Here is a 13205-nt window from a genome sequence, read left to right on the forward strand (position 1 = left end):
AGGAGCAAGAGGCTGAGCTGGTTGGTGTTCGCAAAAGGAGAGAAATTCACAGTCCTCCTGGACTGAGTTACAATGCATTTGATGAAATATTATTTACCTATTATAAAGAATAAAGTATATATACATACATACATATATATATATATAAAAAGATGTATCAAGTTAAAAGAGAGCAAATTAGATACTATCATATACAGTATGATCACTTCTGCAAACTTTTTAGAAAGAATACATATGAATATGCATAATTTTTCTGAATGGAATGATAAGAAACAATAGTAGTTGTTTACCTTTGAGAAGTAGTTATTTACTGTGGACAGTGTGAATGGGAGAAGGTGACTTTCAATTTTCATTTTGTATGTTTCTATATTGCTTCTGTTTTCTAACATCCCATCTTTTAATGCCAACAGATTTTACCTAGATCATAGGATTAGGCTAATTTTTTTGCTTCTACTTCATAGTTTTCTATTAGAAAATTAAAATTTAATAATATTTTTCATTCCCTAGAACCTAGAGAAAAGGGGGCAGGGACCAACCTGGCCACCCGCAAGACAGAGTTTACTCCTTCCAATTCTAAACATGAGAAACTAGAGGCAGGGAAGCAGAGGGCTGGGAGAAGGGAGAGACTCTTGCTTGAGATCATTCTGTACAAAGATGTCTGAGCCGTGAGCAGAGGCCACGCCTCCTGGGTTCCTGCATGACTCCTCAACTACACCAAAAAGGGGAGAAGAAGAAGCGGGGGTGGGGAAGGGAGTTAACACTTGCAGAAGGCCTACTGGGCACAGGCAGTTTACACGTTCACCAGACAACTTCTGTCCTGAGGAAGCCTTTAAACAGCAAGACCCATCTCACCCTGCACTTTCCTGAATTAAAAGTCTTAAAGCTGGCACAGAAGTTTATTTTCTGGACGCAGAAAAAAGCATGATAAAAATGGTACCCACACCAACTCTCTTACCATGTATCCTGGGATTCTCATTTTGCCTAGGGATCCTATCTATTACAGAGACTTGTTTGTGAACACAATGCTGGTGTCTAGAAGAGACCTTTTCTATAGTGTTGAGGAAGGCATGCCCTGGGCAAGGAAGGGGTTAACCTTGGAGTCGGGGCCTGGTGCCAGCCAAGAGGTTCAGAGCAGTGTTTATGGGCACCCTGACATTCTGGTTCTACCTTTTGAGCCTGAGAAGCAGGTCTTCTCTCAGACTTCCCGGCTCAGTTCTTCTCTGCATCCCTAGATCTTAATCTCTGTGTTCCTCCCTTTGGACTGGTAACCTGAACTTGGTTCTCAATTGCTTGCGGGGGACTTCAGGGACAGCAGTTGGGGTTTGGAATAGCCACCGTGGGGAATGGGATCCAAGACCGACTGATAAGCCTCATTATTCTTCTGGCTCTCTCAGGATCTCCAGTTTTTCTGGGACTGATGGGTCATGCAGGATAGATTTCACAAGGGGAGTTCACACCTCACCCATTCCCCGTGAACAGAGAGGGCTTGCCAGATGAGTGGGCCAAAGCGAGCCCATTTCCCAGTGGGATGTCATCTCCCTGTTTGGTGTCCTCTCCCAGGTGGGCAGGGTCTAAGACAGCACCCCAAATTGGTTGTATTTCCCCTATCTTGCATACCCGTACTGATCAAGGGGGGGCGGTGGCTGTGTTGCCTATTGCATTTCAGTTAAGGTGATGACTTTGATTGGAATCTCAGGTGGGGAAAGTTCAAGGGATAGAAGATGAAAAGGCATCCTGTGAGCAAAGTCCTTCTGCCCGGGAGAGGCGTGAACCTTTATCCAGGTGCCAGCCATTTCATCCCACTGAAGATGGGAGGTTGATGTCATTTCATTCGCAGGTAAGAGCAGGGAGCGGTGTGTAGCAGGGCTCTGTGATTTTCCAGTGACTCAGCATGTGACCTTTTAGGAGAGATCTCAGAGAAAGAGAAGGTACAGAACATGAGCTTGCTTTTCCAGGGCTCAAGTGGTGTTTGCTGCTGCCACTAGTTTTAGAAATCAGGTGTAGAGAGTTGGATTAACCTGACTCCTTTGTTCATGGAACCATGGAACCAGCGGAGATCATTGGTCTCTGCAAGACCCCTCTCTTGAATTTATTTACTGCCTTATTCCTTTTACTCCCCATCCCACAGTTCCATACCCCTCTCTCACCCACGGTGATTCTTATGTGTTTAGGATGTATCCTTTCGTTTGCTTTCATACAAACGCCATTTGCTTGCAGTATTTATTTATTTTTATTTATTGAAGTATAGTTATTTACAATATTGTTAGTTTCTGGTGTACGGCAAAATGATTGTTACACACACACACACACACACACACATATTCTTTTTCAGATTCTTTTCCATTATAGTTTATTACAAGGTACTGAATATAGTTCCCTGTGCTTTCAGGTTTTTTTTTTTTTTTTTTTTTTTTGCGGTACGCGGGCCTCTCACTGTCGTGGCCTCTCCCGTTGCGCAGCACAGGCTCCGGATGCGCAGGCTCAGCGGCCATGGCTCACGGGCCCAGCCGCTCCGCGGCATGCGGGATCCTCCCGGACCGGGGCACGAACCCGCGTCCCCTGCATCGGCAGGCGGACTCTCAACCACTGCTCCACCAGGGAAGCCCCAGTATTTTTAATTTATGTGAACGTTCCATCTCATCACGTTTCTTTCCTTTCTTCCTCCCCCAACCCCTCCCCATCTTTTCATCGTTCTTAAGATCCATCCATGTTGCTATGTGTACATCTGATCATTTGCTACAATCCTGCTACACAGAATTCCCGAGTGTGCATTCACTATATTTTATTTTTCAATCTTAGTGATGGAAACTCAGGTAGCCCCCCACTTCCACCGCAAATAACCGTGCAGAAAACATTTGCATACACGTCTCCTTATGGAATTGTATAAGAATTTCTTGGGATGTATACCTAGTGGAGGAATCGCTAGTATGCGACACTGAATTTGACTCATAATGCCGGAACGTTCCCAAGAATGTTTGCTGATGCACTTTTCTGATGTTTGTCTTCTCACCAGCAGTCCATAAGAGCTGTCATGTCCCATAATCCTGCCAATACTTGGCACTACACTTCCTTCTATATTTTGCTAATATAAAAGGCATACAGTGAGAGCTCTTTGATGTTTTAATTTGCATTTTTCATATTACTAATGCTTTTGAGTCTTCCTTCATATCTGCCATAGTGGCTACATAGTGTACTGTTCAGATTCCTGCTCTAAGACCGAGGTCCTTGTTAACCCAGCTACCAGTAGTGCTGGTTGCTGATGGCTCATAGATGAGACCCTCCCCAGCAATTATCCTCAGCCAGAGGAAGCTGCTTCACCCAGGGTTATGAACTCTTCTTGGGGGTGGCATCCATCCAATGACTAGTCATTGCAGGGAAATAAAGCCTGGTCCCCTTGCTGAATTCAGGACCTCTCTGAAGAGACACCCCAGTTTCCACATTCCCCCATTGGGTCAGCCTAAGCTGCAACTTTATCACAGTTCAGATTCTGGCTCCACCCAATGCTGCTTTCCTCACTCCCTCACCACTCCCCAAAAACCCTGCTCAAAACTCTCCATTCTCAGAATCTGCTTCCCAGGAAAACTGACCTACACCAAGTTCTTTGGAGTTTCATCTTCTGTACAGTGTCCGTTTATATCAGTTCCCCATTTTCTATTGCAGTCATAAATGTTCAAGATCCTTGCATATTCTTCGTATAAATTCCCCATTGGTTTTAGATGTTACAGATATCTATTTTTTTCATCAGTCTATTAACTTTGTTCATGGGATATTTTGCTGACTAGAAATCTTTAATTTTGATGTAATCAAATTCATAAAATTTTGCCTTATGGTCTATGCTTTTGAAATTTCATTTTAAAAGAGCTTTCCTGAATCACAAAGATATTTTCCTGAACTTAATCCTACAAATTTTGTTTCTACTACTTTTCTTTAATCTTTTACACTTAGGTCTTTTAACGACCCAGAGCCCTCTTTTGTATGTGGTCTTAAGTAGGGACTCGGTTTTATTTTTCTCCATATAGTAAGCCAGTTCCCCATGCCATTTACTAAACAATCTATCCTTCCCCCAATTTGTGGTAGCACATTGGTCCTATATTAAGTTCAGACATATACATGACTCTGTGTCTGAGCTCTCTATTCTGTTTTGTTGGCCTCTTTGTACATTTTCTTAATTTCTCTTTTTATTGTGATGGCTTTATAATATGTCTTAATATCAGAGAGGGTAAGAGCCCTCTTCACTCTCCTTTTTAAAAGTTGGCTTAGCTGTTGTTCTCTGTGTCTAACTGAAGTGTTAACACATACCTGCATAATTTTTAGAATAAGTTTAGTTTCCGTGCTTTGGACTTTATATGTTGGCTTTGTTTGGATTAGAAGCCCTAGTTCATCTGGCAGCAAGGGGTCTGATAGCCAGCGTGCCGGGACGATGATTTGCGTCATCGGCGGTGCACACACAGAAGCACAGGGTAGAAACTTTAGGAAGGAGTCAAGCCAAGAGATACTATCTGGCCTGCACTGGATACTAGAAAGCCCTGACAATTCTCTGCAAAGTGGAATCCAATCTGATCCAAGAGAAACATTCAAAGGCTCAGAGATCTTAATGAGCCTGGGAACCTAATCAGAGGCAGTAATGAATGATATTAACAATACTGTCCCGCCAAAGAGAAAACCCTATCTGGATGCCGGGTTGCTTGGCCTGTGTTCCTGAGCATTGCAAGGGCCTGTCAAAAGGTTAATTCATTGCCACCTGCTCTGTCTGCTGCTCCTGCAGCTTTTCAAACCCACTGTTTCCAAAACCTCAGCTTTGAGGAAAGTAGCATTTTTGTTTTGTGATAATGCGGAGCCTTGAGCAAGCCATAGTTATGCATCCGTGGTGTGAAGATGACGCGTGCTCCAGCTCTGGAGGTGCTTGCAGGTTCAGACACGTCAGAGCTGAGGAGGAATGAAACGACACTGCCGAAACCTTGAAAACCAAGTTCAAGGAGAGGGCAAGACTTTCCAAATGTAGAATCTGCTCTTAGATGGAGCTGAGGCTCCGCCGGGGCACGGGTTATGCTGCGAACTTGCGTTTTCTCTTTACTAAGGACTGTAAGGCCGAGAGAATCACCTCTGTTTGGTCCAATCTGCACACCTGCCCTCACATGGACCCAGTTCTGCTGACTTCTGCTGGGTGTCTGCACCTTTCCTTTCTCCCTCATGCTGTTTTCATCCTCTGCTGCTGTATGAGGCTCATGCCCCTTCCTGTTTTCCAAGCTCTTACTTCTAAGTTCAAAGTCTTTGAGAACAGACATCTTCAATTGATTTGTATAGATTGTGTTTCTTCCCTCAGTGGCTCTACAAAATTCTGGTTGTTGGCTTCACATGTTTACCTCAAGAGTGGCCAACGAATCTGATTGCTTGGCCCCTTGGTTCTCTCTGTCTAACCTGAGTGTGTGTCCCTGTCCTGGACCCATGCTGGATCCCACACTGTGATAGGGGGTAGCCTATATCATCTGCTCCCTTTGGAGAAGGGTCATATCCTGATTGGGGCCCAAGAGGCCTAGAAAGGGCCCTCATTTGACCTTTGTGCTTTGCTGAAACCCAGAAGGCCAGAGTTCAATGTCCTTGTTACTTTGCTCCTCTGTAGCTAAGGAACAGGACCACTCTGGGAAGAAGGGCTTAACCTCTCCTTTTCCTTTTCCCCTCTTTCTTTTGCTCTGGGTATATGATGGGAGCTCAGGGAAGTCCATTAACTAGCCTCCTATTTCCTTTAAGTCTTCTTTAAATGTTACAGTCAGTGTTTGGAACCTCTACTAGCTGCTTCAAAGACCAGCCACTGCGTTTTAAACAAAGACAGCTTGGCTGAAGGTCTTTTAGTGGACTTTTGGGGTCCTTACTCTGAGGGGTATAGGAGGGCTTTATCCAGCGTTAGCCTGCCTGGAGTGGTAGGAGGTAGGACAGGGACTAGGGGTGGCTTTTTCTTTCAGAATCAGTGAAGAAAGGAAGGAGGCTGTGCCATGTTTTAAGATTCTAAGTGTGGTTGTCTAGGAAGCATCTATTCAGAAGCCTTGAGACCCAGTCCATAGATAGGTAAATATTCACAGAAGGAGAGACCTCAGTGGTAGGGATCAAGTTGTTGACTATCCCAGTGGAAAATTAGATCATCCATTCTGCACCACCACCCTCTTACCCCATCAATTCTAGACTTTCAGGAAATAGGGAGTATAGCCCAGCCCATGGTCAGGCCACTGGACAGGATGCTGTGCTGACTGTGCTGTCATGCTATGTTCACACTATCTGCTCTGGTGTCAGTCATATGCTGACCAGTTCTAGTAGGATGGCAATGACCTTTTTTAGGGCTGTCGAGGATCCTGGAATGTCCCTGTACCTCTTAAAGCCTCTGTTTGTCCATGTGTCTAATTAAGACTAGAGAATCCATAGCCCAGCTCTAAAGAGCTAAGAGTTCACCAAACACTTAGGTAGAGATGTTTCTTAAAAAAAGAGCAGTTGCATCCCACAAACTGGCTTTCCTATATTTGGTTTCTCCCAGGGATATTAAATATAACTTTTCACATGTTGTAGGCTTCAGAGCAGACCATGTGGTTGACAGACTTCTTGGTGTGGGCTCAAAACTTGGCCTACCAGTCCCTGAGGGGACCTCTGAATGTTAGGCTGTATGAAACCACTCTGAAAAAAGTTGCATGTGTGTGAGGAAGGATGGGCAAAAGCAGAGACGGCCCGAGGAGCTGGTTCCCTGTTTGTGCTCCCTGTGCCACCCCTTTCTCCTTGGAACTTCTGAGAAGCTCTGTTTGGTCATCATCATCTTGGCCAAATCAAACACAACCAGGAAGAGCTGTTTCTCAGGAACGACTCTTGGGAGTCACGCCTTCTTGTGAGCCACGGGGGCCCAGGGTGAGGAGAAGCCCGTGTGGAAAGGTTCTTACGCTCCTTTATGACTCAGGACCTCTGATTTTTGCTGGTGAAAGTAGGAAAAAGTGTCCTCAGGACAAGAAATCAAAGATAGTGCACAGAAGGAGTGCAGATAGTAAACTATCGACAAAAAGATGCACATCCTGGCTAAAAAAGAGAAGGAAATGCAAAGCTGGAAGCAGGTTTTGGGCTCCACCACACATTTGTTAAACTGGGGTGCACCCTAACTCTGAATTCTCAGTCCAGGCCAGCCCACCACGTATCCAGGGACAAGGGGCTGTAACAAATAACTCACATTCACTTCGCCCTACTTGGAGCATTTGTCACAGCTTCTACCCAGTTCTGCTTCTTGGCTTTATCTCACAGGTCCTCCTCCCTTGATTCGTATCCTATAATCCTGACTGTTTAGCTTCCCCCATTTGACATGGCAAAAATGAATATAAATGACAAAACTCAATGATAGCCCAGTTCTGTGCTAGGAGAAATGGCACATTTAAATGAAGGTGAAGGCCCTGCAAACTGATTGCACCTTTCTAGATAGTAATCTGCCAATAGCAAGAGCTGAGTCCTTGCCACGATCCAGCCATTCTGTCCAGGGAAGCATCCTCCAAATAAATAAACCCAAAGGGATAAAAGAACTATTCATACAGAAATAACCATACTGGTGGTGTTAATACTAATGAATTAGAAATCATACAATATTCAACCTGAGGCAAATTGGAAAGCAAATTATGATGCACCCATATAACAGACACAGTATTACAATTATAATCGACAAACATGAGGCCTCCGTTGACACAAAAAAACCTGAATATGAAATAATATTAGAGAAAAAACACCCTGAGAAGTGTATCCTTACAGTGATTGCACAGTGTGCAAACCTGACAAGCATCAGAAGGGAATTAATAGGAACATAGGTATTTAATACACAATGGAGTTTTCCTGTGGAAAAGTTGTGTAAGTGCGTAAGAAAAGTGTTTCCTAAATAAAATAGAAAGGTGGGAGGACAAGGCATTCTCCTCTGGTGGGTGTTCCTGTGCTGGCTTGGGTAAGGGGCTCGGCTCCTTTTTCTTTAAGTTTTGTTTCTGTCCTGTGGATGTTCTCAGCTCTAGGAGAGGACAGGAGGAGGCTTTCTAAGATCTCTCATCTTGGCAGCACTGCCCTCCACCCTAGGCTTCTGCCGCCCAACAGTTTGGTCTGTAGAGAATCCTTGGCTTCCTTTCATTTCTCCTCACTCATTTTTCAAAAAGCAACCAATGAGCAATGGATAGTTGAGACAGCACCAGTCTAGAGGTCAGAGGGCCATGGTTCTAGCCCTGGCTTTGCCACCATCTTGCTGGGTTGCCTTGGACAAGTCACTTCCAGACTTGGGCAAGTCTGGGCCTCAGTTTCCTCATCTGTCAAATGGCAGTGTTGGACCAGGTGATTTCTAAAGTCCTGACATTTCTATTGCTCGATCTTTATTGACCCAGGATGAGGGAAGGAGTCTTGAAATGGAATTCTCGTCACTCTGAGGCTGCGAATGAACTCTGCCATCCACAGCCAGCTACCTGCATGCCCTGGAGGCCGGCGTAGCACTATGACCGGATCCTTCTCACTGCAGGTGCAAGGGCTCACCAAGGGTTGATGAGAAGAAAGAAAGAAGTCTGCATGTTTTAGGCCTTTATCATTGGACACTTAAGTACAGTTCAATGTTTCTTGAGAGAGATAAGAGCCAGAAAGTTCCAGCAGGAAGCAGGTCTCCTTTAGAAGAGTGGGCTAATCTTGCTTGACCTTGACTTCCCAGAATGAGACCCTCTGAACAGCTTTGAAACAGCTTCTAGGATGGCAATGACCAGGCTCCTGTGTCGAAACAACTCCTCGCGCTGCGACTGCCCAGAGAACCAAGCAAGTGGAGCAGGGCTGGCGTCACAGAAGCTTCAGCCAACTGGAGAAACAGCATCTGAAGCAAGTCAGAGTTCTTTCAGATGTGCTGTGATCGAGAAGAAAAAGATTGGTGAGAGAAAAATGGGAACCGAGTAAGGAAAATTAGCTGGCTGTGGTGTACGGAAGGGGCCCTTAAGTCTACTTCAGCATCTAAGTCTAATGAGTGCATCTCTCTTTGTGCAGTGAGAAGTGAATAGTGAGGGGAGGACAAAGGGATGGGAAGAGGGGAAAGCTTTTGTCTGTTTTTGGCAGAGAGAATGAAAGGGCCCTTGACTGCTTCAGTGGCCATGCTGCAACAAAAGAGTAGGTGAAGCTCTTCTCACTAAGAACAGGGGCACGGGAAGGACAGGAGGGTCCTGTCTGCAGCAGAGGTCTTAGAGGAGCCCTGAACATAGCAGACTTTATGTGGAGCTGTATGAATTAGTTTGCACCGAGTAACAAATCATCCCCAACCTCAGTGGCTTAAAGCAACAACCGCTTACTGAAATGACGGCTCTGTGGGCTGGCTGGGCCGTTCTTTGGTCTGGGCCAGCTTGGCTGAGCTCTGCTGGGCTGCGCACCTGCCATCAGTGGGCAAATCGGCTGGCAGTTGAATGACTGAGGGTGGCATCACTCACAGGTCTGGTGGCCAGTAGGCTGTTAGTAAGAGTTATGTGACCCGGCCACACGCCTCTCCTCATCCTGTGGGCTAACACGGGTTTGTTTATGGGGCAGCGGATTTCCAGGAGCTGCGTGAGAGGCAGCGGCAAAGCCCCTTGAGGCCTAGGCTGAAAGCTGCACATCTTCACTTCCAATGCATTCTATTGATCAAAGGCCAGCTAGAGTGACCAACTGTCCTAGTTTGCCCAGCGCTGAGGGGTTTCCCAGGACACAGGACTTTCAGTACAAAAATTGGGAGAGTTCTGAACAAACCAGGACAGTTGGTCACTCTAATGGCCAGCCCAGGTGCAAAGAATGGGGAACTTGACCTTTCTCCAAAGAGGATATAAAATGACCAATAAACACACGAAAAGATGTGCAACATCACTAATAATTAGGAAAATGCAAATCAAAGCCACAGTGAGATGCCACTTCATACTCATTAGGAAGGCTGTCATCCAAAAAACAGAAAATAACAAGTGTTAGAGAATGTGGAGGAATTGGAACATTTGTGTATTGCTGGTGGGAATGTAAAATGGTGCAGCCACTGTGGGAAACATTATGGCGATTCCTCAAAAAAGTAAACACAAAATTACTGTATGACCCAGCAATTCCAGTTCTGGGTATATACCCAAAAGAATTGAAAGCAGGGACTTCAACAGATATTTGTTCACCCCTGTACATAGCAGCATTATTCACAATAGCCAAAAGGTGAAAGTGTCTAATGGTTAATCCAAGTGTGAATGGATAAACAAAATGTGGTTTCTGTGTACAATGGAATTATTATTCAGTCTTATAAAGGAAGGAAATCCTGTCACGTGCTACAACATGGATGAACCTGGAAGACATTTTGGTAATTGAAATAAGCTAATCAAAAAGAAAAATACTGGGGCTTCCCTGTTGGCGCAGTGGTTGAGAGTCCGCCTGCCGATGCAGGGGACACGGGTTCGTGCCCTGGTCCGGGAAGATCCCACATGCCGCGGAGCGGCTGGGCCCGTGAGCCATGGCCGCTGAGCCTGCGCGTCCGGAGCCTGTGCTCCGCAACGGGAGAGGCCACAACAGTGAGAGGCCCGCGTACGGCAAAAAAAAAAAACAAAACTGTGTGAGTCCACGTATATGGACTTCTTAGAGTAGTCAAATTAATAGAGACAGAAAGTAGAATGGTGGTTTCCAGGAGCTGGAGAGAGGAGGGACTGGGGAGTTAGTGTCTGACGGGTGCAGCGTTTCGGCTGGGGAAGATGAAAACGTTCTGGAGATGGATGGTGGTGATGGCTGCACAACAGTGTGAATGTACTTAATGCCACAGAACTGTACATTTTTAAATGGTTAAAACGGTAAGCTTTATGTTTATGTGTATCTTACCACCATAAACAAAGGAGTGGGGAACTTGGCTCCGCTATTAGCGAGAGGAGCTACAAACTAATGTGGCCGTTTTTGCCATCTGCTGTACGGGTGGACAGGCATTTAACTGAACAAGGCCAAGCTGTTGCAGTAGAACATGGTTTTTGAGAAACTGCGTTGGGAGACAGCGAGCGGGATCCACATATTGACTCTTTTGGTACGCTTACCTTTGGGAGCCAGTTGCAGCTGATGGTTATTCATCTGGGTAGGAAACAAGAGAGGCTAAAAGGAGGCTCATGTTGATGAGCGAATGAGGTGATAAGGATGTATGGTAAGGCTTTGGAACCGGCCAGACAAGTAAAATAAAATAAAACGGAGTCAGAGCCCTAAAGAAATTACTAACGTGTGCCGAGGGCTCCAAGCCGCCCTTTCCCGCCTCCTTTCTGCCCCTGGCTGCGCACAGAGCAGGCAGTCAGTAACCAAATGCCTCAGTCACCCAAGGAGCCGGGTGCACAGGGCCTGGCTCGTGCACAGCCTTCCCCTCCTAGACCCTCTCTGTTTGGTGCTCACGGGAGTCTGTGTTTATTGGAGACTCTGATTTGCCTGTTTCTTTAGTCCAGCGTCGCGAGGAGCAGGCAGCAGGGAGGGATGAGTGAGGAAAGGCATCAGTGTGTGTGTGTGGCCAGGCCGGGTGAAGGCAGACAGGGACTGAAGGAAGCTATGAAGCAGATGACCAGGAGGAACAGCCAGACTCCCAGGATGCTGTGGCCAGGAAGGACTTGGAGAGCATCTGGTCCACTCTTCCCATCAGAGGATGAGGAAAGTGAGTCCAGAAAGCCTCGGGCACTTGTTCAGGACCGGTCACTGGGGGAAGCAGGAAGTGGCAGAGCTGGTACTTGGGACAGTTTTCTCATTTCTAAGCTGGAGCTCTGTCTTCTGCATCCAGCAGCTTCCGATTTCCCGTGGAACCCTCTCCACACTAGTTGCTGGAAGTGGACGTGGTAAAGCCCCAGTGCAGTGTGCCTCCTTTCCCCCACATTTCATCTACTCCTCAGGGGCACCATGCCCTCAGCACGTAGGCGTGCATCTTCTAGCTCCTCCAGCCCTGGAAAGGCTGGTACAGAGGGTGTACTGTCATCAGCTACTTAGTTAAGGGGTTCTACCGTATTTTTCAGTCATTTTCCCCACTCAGGCTCATGGGGAGAAGTTATTTTTGGGCGTTTTGGGAAGTACAGTACAGACCAATCCTTTCTTCTTAACTCAGTGACTAAAATTTAGCCTGCTCTGGGTTTGTGGCTTAATGCTTAAAGGTCAACAGTGAGTGGGCATAGCTCATCTCAGAAAGCTGAAGTGCTGGGGGACGGAGTCAGGCTCTTCTTCTTTGTGTGGAGAGGAGAACTTCTGGGAAGAACCCAATTGAGAAGAAGCTGGTGAATGGATTTATTGATCCAATTGCCTTTCCCACCTGGGAAGGCTTCAATAACTGGGAAAAGCTAGTGACAAGCACACAGCTCTCTGCACTGTCCAGGACTCAGTGTGCTGCTCTAGGAATCCTAAGATGCGAATCTACATATTGATTAAGGGCCTGCTATGGACAAGTTACTGGGGAACCTTTCAAGAGGAGGCAGGTACGATGCCTGCCCTCAGGGAGCTCACAGTCCGGTCACAGGGGAATAAGGCATGGACTCACTAAGGCAAGTGGAGAAGGTAAGGGCTCAGGAGGCACTAAGTGCCTGGTGTCTGACACCCACGTAGCAGAGGTTGGAACCAGAGAGCAAACAGAATCTGAAAATGCCACCCTTTCCCCCATGCTTGCCTGTCAGGACAGGTGCCAGAGAAAGGATCCAAAGCTGCCTTGAGAGGTCAGGGTAGGTCAAGCGGGAAGGGACAAGCCAAAAGCTGGGAGATGAAGCAGTGAACTAATAGAGAGGGAGGGAGAGGGCAGAAGCAGAACAGGAAGCCAAGAATGAAGTGGGGTGGGACACTCTATTAGTTAGGATGCAGGTGTAGCTACATGGGACAGAGACCCAGAGGAACTGTGGTTTAAACAAGACAGAAGTGTGTTTCGCGAGTAAAGCCTGAGCTAGTAAAATGCTTCTGCGCAGTGAATCATCAGAGGCTTAGGCTCCGTTTCTTTTCTTGCTCCATCAGGTCATCTCTAAGTTGTTGTTCTCATTTGCATGGCCCAACGAGGCTCACCACCACCTCCACACTCCAGCCTATGGAAAGGGTGGAGGAGCCATGGTGGGGGGAGGAGCCTCCTTCCCTTTAAAGGCAGAGAGATTGCTCTTGCCATTTGCACTCCCATCCCATTGGCCAGGACTTGGTCACGTGGCAATGCCCAGCTACGAGTGAGAATGGGGATCATTGTCTTTATTCTGGGTGCCCATGTGCTC

Source organism: Grampus griseus (assembly GCF_964374135.1).
Source record: "Grampus griseus genome assembly, chromosome: 5".
Classification (NCBI taxonomy): domain Eukaryota; kingdom Metazoa; phylum Chordata; class Mammalia; order Artiodactyla; family Delphinidae; genus Grampus; species Grampus griseus.